The following is a 21,300-nucleotide window of genomic DNA, read 5'->3' as shown; positions in this document are numbered from 1 at the left end:
TGCTTGGGGTGATCTCAATGATCTTGGAATTTCTTAAACTGTCTTTATAACCTGATATATGGTTACTAGTTTTCCTTTTCATCATGAGAAAAGCATTTGCTGTCCTGCAATGGCTGATACATGTTAGTTCTTTATTTTACTTCACTGTGAAAGACATTTACATTTTTCTCTCAAGATCTACCTTGTTGTGGGCCAGGCAGTGATGCACCTGGCTAAGTGCTCACATCACAGTGTGCAAGGACCTGGGTTGAAGCCCCTGGTCTATACCTCTTGGGGGGAAGCTTCATGAGTGGTGACGCAGGGTACATATGTCTATCTTTCTCTCTCCCTCTATCTCGCCCTCCCTTCTCAATTTCTGTCTGTCCTATCCAACAATAAATAAATAAAATGATAAAAATGGAAAACTTATATTTAAAAAGTCTGCCTTGCTGAAGAGTAAAGTCATTTTATCTGTATATCAGAGAAGTATACCAAAGACCAAAAAGTCAAACAGTAAGATTTAATAAAGTTGTCTTTAATTGGAATCACCTCGTAGGGTATTTTATTTTATTTTATTTTTTTCTATGTTTATTTGCCTCCAGTGTTATTGCTGGGGCTCGGTGCCTCACTATGAGTCCACTGTTCCTAGTGGCCTTTTTTTCTGTCCTTGATGTTATTGTTGTTGGATAGCACAGAGATAAATTTAGAAAGGAGGAGAAGACAGAAAGGGGGAGAGAAAGACAGACACCTGCAGACCTTTTTAACTACTTGTGAAATGACTCCCTTGCAGGTAAGGGAGCAGGGGACTCAAACTGGGATACTTGCTTGGGTCCTTGTGCTTCCCACTATGTGTGCTCTCCTTCCCCCCCTCTTATTATGGGTTTTTACAGTTGACAGTAAATACAATAGTTTGTACATAAATAACATTTCCCAGTTTTTCACATAACAATACAACCCCCACTATGTTCTCTGCTATCATATTCCAGGACCTGAACCTCTCCCCACCCACCCACCCCAGAGTCTTACTTTGGTATAATACACCAACTCCAGTTCAAATTCTGGTTATTGTTTTCTCTTCTGATCTTGTTTTTCAGCTTCTGCCTGTGAATGAGATAATACTAACATCATGTGCCCAGCCCCCTTCTCTTTATTTTAAAAGGCTTTTTGAATCACATTTCAACTACCGCATACTAGTATACTGACATTTCAGTGGATTTTGATTTAAGGCTATAGGAAACTAAATATAGTGGTCAATATAAATATAAGTATTTATTGACTTGTTATATATAAATCAAGCGTTTGTTTATTTTTTTAGAGAGAGGCATAACATATATATATACATATATATACACATATATATATTTGTGTATGTGTGCATGCTATTAGAATTCTGAATTCACATGAAAGAAAAATGTACTGAACTCTTTACAGACATGTAACAGACTTTTTTATATTTTTAACAGTAAATGTATTTCAGTAATATATCTTTTGTACAATGAAATGTACATGCTTATTAACTTCTTTTCTCTTTCTTATATACAAATATTAACTGACATTCAGAATTGTATTCAATATTGATTCTATGTACTCCATTTTGCTCTTACCTATAGAACATTACCTGCATAATGTTTTCAGGTTTATAATCTTCCAATACATTTGACTCCAAGAGAGTAATCACCTTTCTATAGAATGTGGCTCTTGCTACACTTAGCACATCCTTACAAAGGTCTCATTTCTGAAGGTACCATATTGCAGCTTGGTCATCTTTCTTGCTAAACCAATACAGAATCACCCTACATACTCTCCTTCCACTCTAGGAAAAGGCTCCAGCTGAAATAATTAAAATCCATATGCTTAATGGTCTGTGCCTTCTGCAAGGTGGTGCACTCTAATGATGGTTAATAGCTCATAATGTTCAATACACTTAATCACCAGTTACTGACATTTGCAGTCTGTTTGCATAATGAACATAGTCTTGGTGGAAGTGAAATTGCATTAGACCAGGCTCAATGTCTTCTCTTGGCAAAGAATCCTGGGCCTGACCAAATGAAGACATGTTTGTCTATGGAGTTGCTTAGTCACTAAGGCAGGGGTATCAAAAGGCTATGGAGGTGCTTCTGGCATTTTGATTTGCTGGTATCATATAGTTTCTTTTCTTTTAAAAGTGTTTATTTGTTAATTTTTTATTTTTATTTATGTATTGGATAGAGACAACCAGAAATCAAGAGGAAGGGGGAGATAGGGAGAAAGACAGAGACACCTACAGTACTGCTTCAGCATTCATAAAACTTTCCCCCTGTAGGTAGAGAGCAGGGGCTTGAACCCAGATCCTTGCACATTGTAACATCTGAGCTCAAACAGGTGTTGAGCTTTTTTTTTTTATTCCCCTCCATTTTTTATTTTCCCCCAGTACTGAGATTGTGGCCAACACCCCTGATAGCAATGTTAGGAAACTTGGTCTCCTGACCTGCTGCACTCACTTCTGTGTCTTTAATGTATTATGAGAGTGAAGTGTTGAATAGCACCTCAGGAGGTCTTATCCAAATCAGTATTTCTTCAGTCTCAGGATCACTGCAAAAACAGAGAAATCATAAATCTTCACTCATTTCTGCATGGAATGTATTGTTTTCTCAGAGAGAGAACTAGGGAAAAACAAAGAAAGATAAAACATCAGACCAGGGAAGTGACACAGCAATCATGAGGTCAGCATTCCTGAAGGCTTATTTGGGACCTCCTGCCAGATGTGCCACATACACCAGCATAATGATTCACATCTCTTTCTTTCACACACAGGGATGGATGGATGGATGGATGGATGGATGGATGGATGGATGGATGGATGGATGGGATATTTTACAGCAGGGAATAGTTATAGTCTACTACCCTTGATAGACTATCAAAGGAAGCAGTATTCTTGTCTATATAATGCTGATCTGGTTTATATGACATATTTTTTTCCTTTTTGTCTTTACCAAGGCTTCACTGTTCAAATCAACTTCCTTCCTTCCTTCCTTCCTTCCTTCCTCCCTCCCTCCATCCCTCCCTCCCTCCCTTCATCCCTCCCTCCCTCCCTTCCTTTCTTTCTCAAATAGAAAAGGAAAGTCAGAGTGAGAGAAGTAAAGAGACACCACAACACTGAAACTTCTAGTTTGGCTGGGTCGTGCTCATGAAAAAGTAGTCACACTGTCTTACCTCTCTTCCTACCTTAGAATAATAATAATGTTAAGTGCGGGTGGCACAAAGCACAAAGATTGGCATAAGGATCCAGGTTGGAGTCCTTGGATCCCTACCTTCAGGGGAGTTGCTTCACAAGCCTCCTCTCTTCATTTCTCTCTGTCCTATAAACAACAATGACATCAGCAACAATAACAATAACTACAACAATAAAGCAACAAGGGCAACAAAAGGGAATAAATAAATATTTAAAAAAAATAATAATGATAGATAGATGATAGAGTGATAAAAATGATAAATCTATGTATGTATTTATGTATGTATGTATGTACTGGGGAAGCAACTCAGATATTAGAGTGCTTCCCAAAAATGAAGTCCTGAGTTCAATTCTTGGCTCCAAATGAGAGCAACAAAGATAAAAACGGGTGGCATCCATGGGTGGTGGAAGAGTGTTTTATTCTCTCTCTCTCTCTCTCCCTCCCTTTTATCAAAATATAATTTGATACATCAGACTTAGGCAATCACTGAGCAGTAAAGCACCACACCCAGTGCTCATCCCTGGCACCACATTACAGTAATAAATATAAGCACTCTAGACTTTTCTTCATGAATTTAGTGCACAGAAATTAACATGTTTTTGATCACAGACAGGTCTAAACTGTGGCTATCATTAAGATAAATGTCCAGTGCTACAACTGAGAGGGTCTGCAAGTGGTAGCTTAACTTAATGCATATTTTTTCTTGAGAAAAATACCTGACTTCTCCCTTAGGCTTCAGAAAACATTTTGATTGCTGACTTCTTCCCTAATCATAGATTTGAGTCATAATCACCCTAGGACAAAATACCTGTTTTATGTCAAAAGTTCTTTTGAATATTTTCTCAAATTTATTTTATTTTTTTAATTACCACTCAGGCTTTACTGCTCTGCACCATTTTTGTTTTGTTTTCCAGATAGAGAGACAGAGGGGCTGGGTGGTGGTACACATGGTTGAGTGCACATGTTACAATATGTAAGGACCTGGGTTCAAGTCCCTGGTTGGGAGAAAGCTTTGCCAGTGAAGTAGGGCTGCAGGTGTCTTTCTATCTCTTTCTCTCTCTACCACCCCCTTCCTTCTTGATTTCTGTCTGTCTATCCAATAAATAAAGATAGTAGAGTTTTTTTTAAACATGAGTAAAATTAAAAAAAGAAAGAAAAAGAAAAGAAAGAGATACAGAGAGCAAAGAAAAAACTGTAGCACTGAAACCTCCCCCAGTGAGGTGAGGGCTGGATAGGGCAAAGCAGGCACACTCCTAGCTGATCTACCTGGCCAGTCTTTCCAAAATATTTTTAAGACTTGAACCTTAATGATGGTAAAAACTTATGTGAACCAAACAAAGGAGACATGACAGAAGAACTACTCCTTGGAGCACCTGCTGTCCTCAAGGCATAACTCATTCAGTACTACATTCTGACTTCAAATCCAACATTGTGAAATTTTTGGTTTTCAACATTGCTTTTGTTTTTTCTCCTTTAAGTCAGCATCAGCTTATTATTCCTCAAAATGTATGGTAGCAATTAAGTCTTCACTGTCTCTCCCTACTTATTGACTGTATATATTTTGTCATGTATGTCTGAGGTTATACGACTAAAAAAAATCAAACTGCTACAATTATGGTTCCTATATTTTAATTTTATTTCCAGTAGAGACAGAGAAAAGTTGAGGGGGTTGTTTTAGAGACACCCACAAGTATATTCATCCTTGGAGGTGGGAACCCGGGTTTGAATCACTGTTCTGACATATGATAAAGTGAGCATTGCAGCAGTGCTCTGATTGCCTTCCATGAGCCCTCTTCTAACTGAACTCACAATTTGGGGGAAAAAGGTGAAGAGTCAGATATATACAGGGTATAGCTGCCATAAATCAGAATTGAAACAGTAAGGGAAGTTGGAACCGAGGGGGTAGTTGGAAACATATCTTGTTTAGTGCCTCCCTTTTTTCCACCTTCCCTTAACACCCTGTCTCCTTTCTTTCTTTTTTCTTTTTTTGCTGGCTAAGTTGACTGCAAACTTTTTTTTCTTCTCTGCTTTATTCCTTATAATATTCTGCTAACTGAATAATATAGTGTATAAGTCTTTAATTTATAGGTTCAAATAGAGATATTTAGACTATTTATAACTGTAAGAAGAATTTAGAGATATATATAGTTATGTTATTCCCACCAGAGTTATTGCTGGGGGTAGGTGCTTGTACAGTTCCACCACCCTCAGTGGCCATTTTTATTTTGATTTACTTTTTTCATAGATGATAGATAGATAGATAGATAGATAGATAGACAGACAGACAGACAGACCTACTATAGCATTACTTTACTGCTCATGAAGTTACTCAATTCCAGTTGGAAGTAGGTACTCAAATATGGGTATATGTGTATGGTAGCATGTGTGAACTACAGGGTGCGCCACCATTCAACCCTTTAAAACTTTTTTAAAACACTTGTTAAGGCTGGGAAGATAGCTTACCTGGGAACATGCCTGCTTTTTTGTAGGTATGACCCAGATTGTAGCACATGCCTCCATGGCATTGGGGCAAGGCTCAGTGCTATATCTCCTCTGATATATATACCCACTGCTAAGAGTGTAGGCTTTGAAGACTAGCTCTACAACTTACCAGTTTTGTTTGTTTGTTTTGTTTTTTATCTTAGGCAAGAACTCTTCCATAACTGACTCCATTCAGTTATTACAGGTATGAGTAGTGACACTACAGGTGTTTAGATTATGAGGCTATCTTGAGATTGCATTTCCTTTGGATTTTTTAATAATGGGAAATCATTTCTGTTAGCGAGCATAAATCAAACCACCATCCACTGTAAGGAAGCAAAGATGTTTATTAACGAATTGCAATCCGGGCCGAGATGGTGACTGGTGTTAGTCTACCAAACTTGACCCCGAACAGGGCTCAAACAATACAATTTATAGGAATTCAGACTACACTCAGGGAGGGGGAGCACATCACCTTATCAACCTACATCCAATAACAGGCTATAGCAAACACAAGATCCAATCATTTCAAACTTAGCAAAAGCATGATCCATTCAAAGCAAAGCGCGGGCTAGTTTCAAATATAGTAAGATCACACAACCAATAGAATTCAACCAGGCAGGGTCGCCACATCCCCCTGCCATCTGCTATGACCACCCATCCGGTGGGCTGCATACCACAAAGTCAGTTCAAAGGTCCTGATAAGGCTTATCCCCATGTAGGGTCCTTCGAACAATGGGTGGCCTTTACTGATAAGATCCTGATAAGGCTTGTCATCAGGCAGGGTCCTTTGAACAATGGGTGGCCTTAACTGATTAGGTCCTGCTTATTCAAGGGGGAAGAGGCAAGGAATTTTACACCTCATACTACAAGCAACTCATACTAAAAGCACTTAACAAACAACTGCATAAAAAGGGAATTTCAATGCTACTGCCTTTTACATTCCCCACTTGTCTTAGCCGAGAATCAAATCTTTGATTCATCTTCATCTTTTTTTCTTTTGGGTCAGTGGGATCAGCAACTGTCCTCTTCAAAGGAATGTGATGAATCTAGTGCCACTTTCCGGCAACCTTTGCAGCAGTTGGTGTACTCAGGATCACAATATAAGGTCTTTCTCACTGGGTGTGCCTTGTGGAGCAGGCAGCAGGTGACAGGGTCCTTCCCAAAGGCTTGTAGCACCACATTCTAATTGTCCTGCAATATAGGCTGGAGATCTGTAAGAACTTGGTAACAGTTGTGGGATAGATCAGAGACAAGAGCATCACAGATCATGACAGCAGCAGTCTGCCAAAAACCATTTCAAAGGGAGACAGTTTGTTTACAATGGGAGACAGTGTACTCTCAGAAGGGCCTGAGCCAGGAGCGATACCCATCCCCTGCCAGTTTCAAGGGTTAATTTAGTTAAAGTCTCCTTTAAGGTCTAATTTATCTCTCTACCTGCCCAGGGATATGGGACTCGTTAGCATAATGAAATTTCCAATTTGTTCCCATTTCTCTGGCCACTAACCGAGACACAAAAACAGTGAATGTCTGCTTACCAGAACCAATGGTGAGAGGGAACTCTCCACCTGGGCACTGTTTTATCTAAAATTTTCTTGCTCACCATCTATGCCCCCTCAGACTTTATTGGTTAAATCTCTACCCAACTTGAAAATGTGTCTATAAATATCAGCAAGTACTTATACCCCAAAGTCTCTGATTTTACTTCTGTAAAATCTATTTAGTCTCTAGTCCTAATCTCTTGCCCATCTTATTTCTCCTTACTGTATCCAGGGTCCTTTGGAAGCAGGGAGCCTAGTAGAATCAATGTCAAGGCTGGCTCTGCTTGTTGTGTAGCTGCACAAGTGGTTTCATCTGCCCTCTAGTTTCTTTTCTGATGTCCGGAACAATGGGTCACGGCTGCTTCTTGCAGGGTCCATGCGGCCTCCAGTAGGTTCTTTTTGCTGGATCATCTTCCCGGTGGGAGTCAGGAATCTTCTCTCCCCACATGCTCCATGCACACGCCATGTAGCAAAGGCATACCTCTTGGCAGTCATGCTTTTGTAGGGAGCCTCAGGATCCGTCTCCAACATCAGGGTGGCAGGGTTCAGGCCGGTGGCAGCACTGAATTTCACTCATGGCTGGTCTAGGAACAGAACTTGGTAGCAGGTTAGGTGGGCATTGGACTTGCCCCAGTGATGGCTTGTCTGCTTTCCTTACCAGCTGTGCCACAGGTGCTATTGTCCTCAGGCATTTTGTCCATCCAGCAGCTACAGGGTCCAATATTTGACAAATAGGCAACGGGTCTGTGCCATGGCCCAAGGTTTTTGGGTCAGCACTCCCCGGCTTATGCCTTTAAGTTCATCCACCAGCAGTCTAAATGGCTTGTTGATAAAACAGCCTTTCTTCCAGTGTCCTTTCTCTTTGCAGCAACATCACTGATCTTTCTCTTCCCTTAGCCCCAATTTTCTGACTTTCCTTTTCCCTCTGGGCACTGCCCCAACTTTCTCTTTCTTTCTTTCTTCCTTCCTTCCTTCCTTCCTTTCTTTCCAAAGTCTAATGTCAAAACATTTACCAACTTCTTAAAAACCCTCTGAGCAATCTCTCAGCTTTTCTTTAAAATCTTTCTGTCTTCTGTAACTTTTTTTTTAACACCTGGGGCAGATTTGAGCAACAAAAGGCCAAATTTAGTGTCATTCTATTTACCTTAGAGAAATTTGTGGGCCATTTTACTGCCTCTTGGAGACCCCCTAAGAGAACCTGGCAGTATGATTGAAGGGGTATTACTGCTGTACTCTTACATTTGTAACCAGTAAGACATACACAAAACCAGATTAAGAGCTTACCAAAACTGACAATCTAATGACCAGAATTTGCCTATACATCTCTATGTAATTTTAGAAGGTCTTTTTAACAAACAGATATACCAGTATAGTATATAAAGTCAATATCTAATGTGTTGACATAATAAAATGATCACCATTTTTTAGCATTATTTTAAACTGCTTGGACAATTTAAGCACAATATCAAAACAGTTTTTGTTAAGATCTTTACTCATCACAAAGCTATCATGAATAAGTGTAGATATAAAACTCTTAATAGATTTTACCCCTTAGAACTCTAATATGGCAACTTAAAAGGCTAAAATAAACCTCATAACTTAAATATTCAAAATAATAATTTTGTTAAATCAGGATTTGCCAAAACAAATCTTCTATCAGACCAAAAATACCATTTGTCAAGAATAAATCTCTGACAGTGTCTTAAAACAAACCAGATAATTTTTAAAAGCAGAAAGATATAAAGAGGAAAACCAGAGCAAAAGCTTCAGGCTAGAAAATCATTAATATAACCACTGTGTTATTTTTCACTCACCTAAGCCAGTTCTACTTCTTTAGTTGAGAAGGTATTTTAAAACGTTTACATGTCAATAACCTTCCTGCCATTTTTCACACAAGAGATAGAGACACATCTTCAGTGTGTGATACCTAACTTGAGAGACTCTGTTTGAATTTTAAAGAGCATACATTTAAAAGTTATTTTTTTAACCTCCTGTAGCAATTTCCATAACCAGGATCTCTAAACCAAATTCAGTTTAACTAAATTTTTCTTTAAACTTTAAACAAACTCTAATTACTTAAGAGAGTTAACACATACTAGTGACTTCTCAAAGCATTTTCAATGTCAGACAAATGCCAAATTTGCTGTGGACCAATATCTATAAAATAGATCATTTGCATATCAATTTGGAGAAGATGAATTGTCACATTAAATACTCAAGACTTTAAATCTTTAGCTGTCTTAGCAAATGAATTTTTACCCTTATATTACCACATAAGAACTGTATTGAAAACTCTAAAGAACTTTGATAAGAATGCAGCTTTAAAGTTACTTACACTTTTAGCCTTAAGATTAACATTTTTAGGCCACAAAAACAAACCTAAAACACACATATAAACATGTAAGACATCTCATAGCCACCTTTTTATCATTTATATATCTGGGCTGATTGCTTAGGGGAAAAGAGCAGCTTTTAACCAGTACAGACACATCTTAGCACTATACCTGGTCAAACACAAATTTAGATCTGCACTCACACAATTTTTCAAGATGAAACATCTCACATTTATATACTAAGATTTTTCTTTTATCCAATAGCTCCTAGGACAACCTTAACTAGCCCTAAATAAACAAAGAGGAAGAAACAAATTCTTTCAGCTTCTCTCCACGAGGAGCCCAAGAGGACCAAGGACAGTTTTTAGACAGTTCCAGTCAGCTCCGGGGGCATGGGTAAAGCCACACACATGCTAGCACTATCACCCATCTGCACCCATGGACCCGTCCCAGGTCACAGCCACACCGAGGCAGGGCGGGGTGTCGCCCCTGCACTAGAGCTGCTGCCTGGCCCGGCTCCAGGCCCCTGCTGTGACCAGCCCTCCTGACTCCTGTGAGGGCAGGGTGGCACCCTCAGGGTCCTGCCTGGACTAGCCTGAGGACATGATTCTGCTACTCAGGCTTAAAAGAGAGACAAAGACAAGGCAAAATTCAGCTGGCAACTTCAGGCCGGAACCAAATCTGGTCCCGTCGCTCTGAGATGATTTCTTAATGTTGACCAAAAAGACACAGGGACACAAAAAAGCACAGAAACACATCTTACATCGAAGGTGAGCCTCTCTGAGGAACAAAAAGTCATGAGTTTATATTTATGCACTCCTACCCCCAAGCTATGAGTAACCAGGTCCAGTGGGGCAGATGCCGCCTGGCCCATTCCTGCAAAGTGGAAGTAAGTGAACACGAAACACAGACTGACAAACAGACAAGACACACACAGACAGACAAGCGCGCTTAACAAATGTCCAGACAATACCTAACACCCCAGATTTCACGGGTTCTTTTTATACTTTTCTTACAGCCAGCTGGCACACCGTTTTCTCATTCTCACACAGTTTTTCCCTATCAACCCAAAGGGTGTCCACTTGGGACCTTCTTCCCTTTTTAGGTTGCAAGAAGTTTTTATTAATGGAGACTCCAGTTTTTCTAAAAAAAAATTTTAACCTTTAACCTCCTGTGGTACCATAACACAAAATAAGGGAAGGAGACAAACGAAGAGACAACCAGCTAAGACTACAAGGCCGACAAGACGGATAGTTAGTGGGGAAAATGGAACTGACATCCGAAGGACATCAGACACTCAACTGTGCCCGCCTGGCCGAGCCCCTCTCGGGACCTTAAGGAGTCTTAGCTTTAAGGGTAGCCGTATAATCCCCGGCCCTGGTCTCAACTAAGTTGAGAATCCCCGTTTAGCTGAAACGACTCCACGGACACGCAGGTTAGGGCCCACTCAGGCCCCGTAGCCTTAAGGCCGTGAGGCATGCGGCATTCACACACACACACACACACAACGCATGCAGCAGATCACTCACTCAGTCAAGATTGGGCAATTACCATTCCGGCCGCCGCTACTAAGGAATGTTGCTAGTTAGGCCTTCAGGAGTCACCGGAGAGTAGCTCCGGCCAGACCCCCTCAATTGCACTAATAGGCTCAGCCTTTTCGCGAATTGCCAAAGAGAGGAGAGTAAAAGAGACAAACACAGAGTGGCCACGAGAGACAGTTCGGAAGAGGACCCTTTTCCAGATCCTTACGTGGACCCTGTTTCAGGTCCCGGGTGAACCCTGTTTCAGGTCCTTACCCCAGCAGCCTGGGAGTCGTCACTCCCCAGTGCTGCGGTCTGGGATTCTAACGCGGCGTCCCGCAATCCACAGACCCCCAGGCCCCGCGGGGACTCACACAAAAATCAAGCTTGACTCACTGGTTCTCCGGAGACACAGCGCTAGAAAAGAAATGGTACCATACAAAATTCAGGCCTGACTTACCGGCGCCGGGCAGGACTTCCAAGGCCTCCGAGGGTCCGGACCCAGGATGGGGTGTCCTCAGGAATACCCGTCTGAGGGATCTCGCTGGGGCCTCCAAATGTTAGCGAGCATAAATCAAACCACCATCCACTGTAAGGAAGCAAAGATGTTTATTAACGAATTGCAATCCGGGCCGAGATGGTGACTGGTGTTAGTCTACCAAACTTGACCCCGAACAGGGCTCAAACAATACAATTTATAGGAATTCAGACTACACTCAGGGAGGGGGAGCACATCACCTTATCAACCTACATCCAATAACAGGCTATAGCAAACACAAGATCCAATCATTTCAAACTTAGCAAAAGCATGATCCATTCAAAGCAAAGCGCGGGCTAGTTTCAAATATAGTAAGATCACACAACCAATAGAATTCAACCAGGCAGGGTCGCCACATCCCCCTGCCATCTGCTATGACCACCCATCCGGTGGGCTGCATACCACAAAGTCAGTTCAAAGGTCCTGATAAGGCTTATCCCCATGTAGGGTCCTTCGAACAATGGGTGGCCTTTACTGATAAGATCCTGATAAGGCTTGTCATCAGGCAGGGTCCTTTGAACAATGGGTGGCCTTAACTGATTAGGTCCTGCTTATTCAAGGGGGAAGAGGCAAGGAATTTTACACCTCATACTACAAGCAACTCATACTAAAAGCACTTAACAAACAACTGCATAAAAAGGGAATTTCAATGCTACTGCCTTTTACAATTTCTATATGCTTAGGCAGAGCTTCTAGTTTAATTTAAATTGAATTACATCATCTTTTGTGTTAGGATAATCTGTAAATTAGTGTTAGATTTCCTTTTGCTAATGGAGATTTCCACTCACTAATGTGCCTCTCCTTTTTTCTTGGCCATCTTCTCTACAGGGTGTCTCTGTGGACCCCTGTTGATTATTTGGAGCTGAGAGCTCTACAGTGATGGCCACAACAGCCACTGACAGAGAAGCAGAGCTGTTCACCAAAGAATCAGTATTCAGAGGCAATGTCCTTTGACTGACCCCCTGTGTGAGCATTTAAATGTGAAAACCATTTGATTAGTCAAGCTTCCTCCACATGCTGGGAGGCAGGCAACTGGACTTTTCTCTTAGAGCCCTTTGTTCTCAGAGTAAGCAGTCAGCCTACCTGGCTAGGTAGGTAGCTAGCTCCCTTTGGCCACCAGGGTCAATCAATTTAACCTGCAAAGTTTGGGACAGCTTTATAACTCCATTGTTTTCTATGTATATAAATCGTCCCTTCCCTTGAATCAATCAATCAATTCCATCAATGCCATGTAGAAATATGTTCAGATTTCCCTGTGATAATTTTGGTATTTCATTATACTCACATTGGGATGGGATATTCTTTTTAACTGCACTGCACTGAGTGGGATAGGTAGGTTTCATTGCTCCACCAAACAGATGCTTGTCTGTAAGTCCTGGCTTGCAGAGGGGGTTTCTGTACACCTGTGATGATGCTGGACCACTCAAGTGTGCATCTTCTGTCTAAGTCTGTTGCAGAAATTATACCCAAACACAAAACTTAAACCAAAATTAATGATGAAAATAGAGGAGTTTTATTATACCTAGTGGGCAAGAGAAAGTAATCTCTTCAGAAAGTTTCTCTGCCCTGAACAAAGGAACAGCACAGGTTTAAATAGCATTTTTCAACAGCTTACATCATGGTTACATTTTCATTCCAAAGTAGCAGGACAAGATGAAAGAACTTTTACAGGGATGTGTCAAAAATCAATGTGTTATTTTAGATGCTAAGCAAATAGGCAAAAGAGGATAAGAAACTTATCTTGGGCTGGAATTGCCCCTCCCCCTGGTGCTGGCTTCCTTAACAGCTCTTATCTCAAGGGATGCCCCCTAGTGCTGTTCTGCTTAAGCCAGTGGGGGTGGAGGGAAGCTACAATTGCCCCCATTTGTCATCAGACATCAGGGAAATATGAGTGCAGGTTACATTAAGTAATTAATTAATCTATTTTCTGCTTCACCTCCACCTTAAAGATCATTTTAGTTCTCTAAGACAATACTTCTTGAAAAATTGTCACTATGCCTGTATGACTAGGACTTTTTAGTGTGTGTGTGTGTGTGTGTGTGTGTGTGTGTGTGTGTGTGTGTGAAACTGTGTCTATGCATGAAGACTAACTGGCAGACAATATGTTAGTGAGCAAAAATCAAACCACCATCCACTGCAAGGAAGCAAAAGATGTTTATTCACGAATTCGAATCCGGGCTGAGTGGTGACTGACAGCAGTCCACCAGCTCGACCCCGAACAGGGCTCAAACCACACAATTTATAGAATTTCTGAATACACTCAGGGAGGGGGAACACATCACCTTATCAACCTATATCCAATAACATTCTATAGAAAACGTGGAATCCAATCATTTTAAACCCAGCAAAAAGCGTGATCCACTCAAAGTAAAGCGCAGGCTAATTTCAAACATTGCAAAACCACACAACCAATAGAACCTTGCCAGGTAGGGTCACCACATCCTCCCGCAATCAGCTTCAGCCTTCTGGTAAACAGCCTCCTTGTGCAAAGGTCCTGATAAGCCTTGCCTGTATGCAGGGTCTTGGTAAACAACTGGTGGCTTACAGATTAGGTTCTGTTTTTCTAGGGGAAAGGATAAGGAATTTTCCATCTCACACTATAAGCAGAAAAGCAACTATACTTAAAACTTTAAAACTACTGCATCTAACACAATATAACATACTTATAGATGTTTTGTTGAGGAAGAATTCAGGACACAGGGTCCTGGAGGACATACATTGTTTCCATTAGGTTTTGCACAGGTGGAACTAGGATGCACAGTGGCTTATTTTGTTCTCACTGAGTACTGACATGTGAAACAGTGTTTCAATTGGCAAAGGGTTCCCCTTTTTCCTTTTGCACTATATGAAGGGGGAGAAGTTTACTCCATCAGGCCAATGAAAAGTGAGTTCCAATGTGATATAATACAGTGCATTTTGAACGATGAGGGGCCTTTAGCCCTGGTAACTGGCCCTGGGTTTAGTCTGGGTCTCTGGGTCCAAAGACCCTTGGGAATCCCATCCCCCAGTCTTTCTCTTAGCTTTATTTTGCACGTCTAATACAGTATTCAGAAACCATACACCTGCATGCCTGTTCCCTCTTTTCATGGGGGAGGGGGGACAATCTCCTCGACCACTTGTGTCCCCCAACTGTTTTCTCTTATCAAAAATCAAAAAGTACAGTGTGGAGGCTGGGTGGTAGTACAGTGGGTTAAGCACACATGGCCCAAAGTACAAGGACCAGCAAAAGGATCCCGGTTTGAGTCCCCAGCTCTACACTTGCAGGGGTGTCTGCTTAGCAAACAGTGAAGCAGATCTGCAGGTGTCTTTCCTCTCTGTCTTCCCCTCCTCTCTCGATTTCTCTCTGCCCTATCTAACAATAACAACTATAACAACAGTAACAATAACCACCACAATGAGGGCAACAAAATGGGAAAAATAGCCTCCAGGAGGAGTGGATCCATAGTGCTAACACCTAGCCTCAGAGATAACCCTGGAGGCAAAAAAAAAAAAAAAAAAAAGATACAACGTATTTTCATGTAGATACACATTTCCCAAATAGTAAAAGTATTATTGAGTTTAATTATCTGTAATACTGACAAACTCCAGTAGAGTTCTGTCCACCTGTAAATGGTATGAGTTACTGTGTTTTGTTTTTTTGATCATTTTATTGGAGGGTTAATGGCTTTGTAAAGGGAAGAGGGAACAGCTAACTGGGGCCACTCCCCAACTCCCCCAGTGGTGCTCTAGACAGACTTCTAGTTTTTTTTAAATTTTATTTCATTAAAAATTGTTATTAAAATTGTGTTAAAAGATTGTAAGAGCACCATTTATAGTTCCACACCACACCCATCACCAAATTTCCATATACCTGCCCTACCATCTCACAAAGATAACCATCACAGTTCTTAGCAGTCTTATAGTTTGCTTGCTTCTGTTTTGTTTGGATTTCTTGTTTGGTTTTGGCAAGTTCATGTAAATCGAATCTTTAGATTCCACATGAGTGAACCATCTGGTAGTTGTCTTTCATCTCTTTACTTATTTTGCTAAGCATAATTGCCTCCAATTCCAACCATTTTGTCCCAAAGGACACAATGTCACCTTTTTATTGCAAAACAGTATTACCATAACTTATTTAGCTAGTCATCTGATTATTTAGGTTACTTCCACTTTTGGGCTTTTGTGAATAATGCACCTATGAACATAGTTGTGCATACGTCCTTTCTAATTAGTGCTTAAATGTCAACTGGATAAATGCTGAAGAGTGGTATTGCTGGATTATGAGGTACATCTATTTTCATTTAAGGACTCACCATGCAGCCTTCCAAAAGGGCTGTACCAGTCTGCATTTCCACCAGCAATGCAGCAGACTTCCCTTTTCTCCACAACCTCTCCAACATCTTCACTTCCTGGTTTGTTGATGTCAGTCACTCTCTCAGGTATAAGATGGTATTTCAGCATAGTTTAAATTTACATCTCTAATGATAAGTGAAGTGGAAAATTTCTTATTGTGTCTGTGAGGCATATGCATTTCTTCTTTAGAAAACTGTTTAGTTCTTTGACCCAATTTTTATTAGCTTATTTTTGCTTCTTTTGTAGATCTGTATCAATTCTGTATAGATGTTTGCTATCAGTTGCTCCTCTGATGAGTGATGTGCAAATATCTTCTCCCATTTACTCAGCTGCCTGATTATCCTTGTATAGTTTGCTTTATTTATTTATTTATTTATTTATTCACTTTTATTACCCTTTTTTATTGTTGTAGTTCTTATTGTTGTTATTGATGTCGTTGTTGAATAGGGCAAGGAGGGAAATTGAGAGAGGAGGGGAAGATAGAAAGGGGGAGAGAAAGACAGACACCTGTAGACCTGCTTCACAGCCTGTGAAGTGATTCCTTTGTGGGTGGGGAGCCAGGGGTTCCAACTGGGATCCTTATGCAGGTCCTTCCACTTTGCACCACCTGCACTAACACTCAACTCCATATAGTTTGCTTTTGATGTGCAGAAGCTTTGTAGTTTTTTATAATCTCATTAATTTACTCTTGTTTTTATTTCCCATAACCAGGAAGTTGAGTCTCCAAATACACTTTTGATGTGACCATCTAGAATGACTTCTATATGGAAGAATCACAAGAGAGCCAGTCATGTTTCAGGGAGAATGTGAATATTTATTGGGGGAGAAAGTAAGGACAGAAAAGAAGAACTACAAAAACTACAAGCTGTGGAGTCATGTAGGAGAGAGAGTGATAGGGAGAGGGGGAGGGGGAGGGGGGAGGGAAAGAGAGAGAGAGAGAGAGAGAGAGAGAGAGAGGAGAGACAGAGAGAAAAAAAGAAAGGTCCTAGGCTCCTGGTCTTCTGGGAAAGGGTGGGGCCCTCAGGGCATGAGCTTCAGCCTTTGTCTTCATTCTCCAAAGTCCTTTGATTTGGTGTAATATATCACACCTGCTTTTGTTATTGTTTTATAGTGCTGACTTGTATCTTAGGATAAATTTAAGGATATATGGGTGTTGGGCAGTGGTGCAGTGGGTTAAGCGCATGTGGTGCAAATTGCAGGGACTGGCCTAAGGATCCCGGTTCAAGCCCCCGGCTCCCCACCTTCAGGGGAGTGGCTTCACAGGCGGTGGGGCAGGTCTTCAAGTGTTTATCTTTCTCTCCTCCTCTCTGTCTTACCCTCCTCTCTCCATTTCTCTCTGTCCTATCCAACAATGAACAACATCAACAATGGTAATAATAATAACCACAAGGAGGCTACAACAACAAGGGCAACAAAAGGGGGGAAAATGGCCTCCAGGAACAGTGGATTAATGGTGCAGGCACTGAGCCCAGCAATAACCCTGGAGGGAAAAAAATTTTTAAGGATACACACATTTCAGTGATATAATTGGTATTATTTAAATGAGCTTAACTATGATTAATAGATGAGAACAATCACTTCTATAAACAAAATATTGAATAAATTCTTTTACATTAATTGTATCATGGCTGTTAAGAACTGAAAACTTTTTTATTTTATTTTATTTTTATGTTACAGAATTACATGTCCATAGGGGTTTGAATCCCCACATCATTTCCACAGAGTTCTGAATCTTCACTCTTCCAACTGCAATCCACCACAGTTCCCCTAAGGTTGTAGACATGGGCCAACCATCATCTCTATAACTGTCTGTCCACATTTATACATAGTTGCCCCTTTTTTTTTTGATTCAATCCTCTCTTCCCCTCCAAGCCACTCATGACAACAAAACTACCTCTATGTCCCTCTCCTTTTCCTTCTCTCTCTCTGGGTGCTGATGGAGCTAGAGTACAGAGCCCTCTTATCTTCATCCTATCATTTCTCCCCCTCTGGGATTATGGATCAAGTTTATTTTGGGGGTGCAGAAGGTAGGAGTTCTGACTTCTGTAATTGCTTTTTAGCTGAGCATGGGTGTTGACAAGTTGATCCATATCCACAGCCTGTTTCTATCTCTCCCCACTGGGCCAGAGCTCTGGACATGTGAGGGTCCAGGACACATTGGTGAGGTCATCTGCCTAGAGAAGTCAGGATGGAATCATGGTAGCATCTGTAACTTGCTGGAAGGTGGCATGACCTAAGTTGAGACAAGATGGTTAATGAACAGGAACCAGAAAGTAGGATCAGAGCAGATGAAATTAGAGGTTTTAGGGTAGAAGAAAACTCGGAAGTACATTTTAGACATGTTCCTGGGGGCAACACAACTATGGTAGTTAGCCTGAGGTAGTTAGCCTGAGGTTGGATAAGAATATTGTTTGAGAGAATGGTGTCAGAGTAAAGAAAAAGGGGTAGAAAGTTGGATAAGGCCAGGGAGTAGTTCCTGTTCTTGAAAAAAAAAATCTGTGGCTGAGAACTGAAAACTTTTATGACCTTACAAACACTCTGCTCACTGGTATTCTATTTTGTTGTCTCTAGGTCTTCTCTACTCCTTATAGAATTCCACTTCACTGAGATTAGAGGAGACTCATCCTAATTAGTGACTTTCTTTTACTTTCTACTCCTGGGTGCCATTGTGCAAACCTGCTATTACCCTTTGGGATGTGACAGCATCATCTTCAACTCTACTTTCTCTGCTCTTTTTGTCTTCTCTGTTCTACATGTATGCTTTATCTTACATCAGATTTTACAATTTTCCCTTCTTGTCATTGGTGTTCTGTTCCTTTTTCTGTTCCAGGCCCTTGTGTTGCTCTGACATACCATAGTAGGATTTGTTCTGTTGATTAGTTTCTTTCCCCTAATCTTTCTTTATTGGGGGGGTTACCCAAGTTTGTTCCCCATATGTTTAAAGGTTCATCACATATAAACCCAACAAAGAATTGAAAGCATGATTTTCAGGAATTTTAAACTTTACTCAGGAAAATTGAGAACATTCATGTGTTATGCTGAGAGAGACAGAGATAGAGTGAGTGGGAGAGATCACTCCTGCCACACCCACATGTCCAGCATATGTTTATAAATTCCCAGTCCCACCTTCACCTCCTTTCTAAGGCACATCCATACCTGTCACCACTCCCATTTTCTATGCAGCAGTTTCCTTCCTGCAAGTACACAGGTATGCCTGGGCATCATGTGGTGTCACAGTGTTTGTGTTCCCCCAGGCACTTCCTTTAATTTTTGACCTCAACATTTTCTCTTTCAGTTTATGTAACATGGTTAAAATAACAATGTGTTGATATCAATTTCCACCCTAGTGAAGATATAGTTCAATTCTTGTCCTGTGTCCAATACTATTATCTCTTCCTGATACCGTTTTCTCACTGTGGCGTTTTACGTCACTACCTCTCCCCACTCTTGCTGCACAGCTGCAGGTTTAGAGATACAAGTAGTGTTAATGCTGCCTCATTTCTCTTTCCATATTGTGTGGGGACCTCTTAGTTCTCCAAAGCCCATCAAAATGTTGCAGGTTCAAGTCTCAGAGCCAATGGAGTCAACAAAGAGGAACTTTCAGATCTCTCCAAAAGGACACAGTCTTCTAGAGTTCTTGTAGGATGTTGGCAGAGTATCTACATGGAGGGTCAAGCAAGCAAAGAAGAAGCAGTTTACAAAAGTAAATTTCTAGCAGTTAGCTCTTTGTGATTGCAATTGCAGTCAAACACATTCCTTCTGATTTCTTTATGAGAGTTGATTTTTACTTATCTATTTTTACTTACCTAATCTTTATTCTAATCAGCTGAAGTTCCTTCTGACCTTCCTCTTTCCTATCTTTTGTCCTTACATTCTTCCTCAATTTCTCCCCCACATATCCTGCCTCAGAAGTTGACAACATCTCCCCTACTTCACAATAAATGTGTGAATCACCTCCCCCTCTCCTTTGCCTACAGTCTTAGTCATATATCTTATGTGGAACTCAATCACTCTATTATTGATATAAGGATGAATCTACATGTTTTCTCAGCAGACTGTGAATCCCCAATACCAAGGGCTTCTTAGTGTCCTTTGTGACTACAGAATACATGAAAGAGTCTGATAGAGGTGAATATTTGTTGTGTCAATTATTTTACAAGTTTTTTTTACTTTGTTAAATACATTTCTAGCCAATTATTAAAAAGGTGCTGGGGTCCGGCCTCAGCAGGTTACTAGGGTATCCTTAAGGATGAGAGGAGTCGGTGCGAATGAAGTGAGCCACACGTCTGCAAGTTCAAATGAAGGAGGGAGACATCTCTGCTTACTCTCTGTAGAGATTTATTTTTATGTAATTTTTTACTGGATACGGTTAACATCATATAAGATTTTCACTAACAGCAAAAATAACTTTAGACATTATTATCATTTTAGGTATGTTTCCTTGAAAGTTCCCTTGGTCTGAGGCAGCCTGTCCTCCCCTTTTGTTATTATAATCTGTGTGGCCTTGGTTGTGGTCTTTTCTTGACTACTTCTCTGTTTAGACCATCTGTGTTGGGTCAGCATATCTTTTCTGGAACTCAATCTAATAGTCTTTCTTCTTAACCCATTCTTGGATGGGTCTAACTAGATCATTCATACCAATTTTTTTATAATATCTAGTAAACGGTCTTTCTGAAGAAATATTCTGCTGTAAAGTAAGCACACACCATGGGGGCTCTCTTCTGACTAACCTTTGTATATATGAGAGTTTACTAACTTTTACCCATATGAAAGTTTTCTAACTTCTATCCATTTACCCTTAATGTTAACTACTTAACTATACAACCTCTATATTCTTCATAGATACCTGTAAGTGGAAGCAGGCAGTCTGTGGTGAGGGTAAGCAATAGGGCCTTTTTATATTTAAGTGGAAACCACAGGCTGCCACTTGTTCTATAAGCCACCCATAGTTCTGGCTTTTGGTCTGAGTCTAGCTAATTAAAGAGCTGCAGGGGTGACAAATAGCTCTTCTTCTGTAAGCCTTTTAAATGAGTGCAGCAGCTTCTGCTCCTAGGCCATTTTTAGTCTTGTTACTCCCACTGCCATAATTGTTGTTACTATGTACTTCCCCTGGGGATCTCTTTTTATTGTCCTCAGGTAATATTTGTATATGTCCAATATAGCAAATAAGTCCTCAAACTACCAATGTAATTTAAAACAAAAGGATGAATAGCTTCAGTTTGGTCCAGGACTTCCTGCTTTGCAGGCAGTCCCAGCCTGCTTGGACTTTGTCAGACAACAGAATTGACTGCACCTCCACCAAAGAGGTGAGAGGTGAGATAGCTCTATAGATTTTAATTTTCTCAGTGGCTCAGTTAAGATTAT

At 40.7% G+C, this 21,300-nt stretch overlaps 1 protein-coding gene across 4 annotated transcripts in view; it reads left to right on the top strand.

Annotated features, from left to right (window-relative positions):
* The window catches only part of CTNNA2 (catenin alpha 2), a 1,425,261-nt gene that overhangs the window by 322,061 nt on the left and 1,081,900 nt on the right, over positions 1–21,300 (top strand). The gene's annotated exons all lie outside the window — the stretch shown is intronic.

Source organism: Erinaceus europaeus, chromosome 3 (genome assembly GCF_950295315.1).
Source record: "Erinaceus europaeus chromosome 3, mEriEur2.1, whole genome shotgun sequence".
NCBI classification, from domain to species: Eukaryota; Metazoa; Chordata; class Mammalia; order Eulipotyphla; family Erinaceidae; genus Erinaceus; species Erinaceus europaeus.
This window is presented reverse-complemented; position numbering and strand designations above follow the sequence as displayed.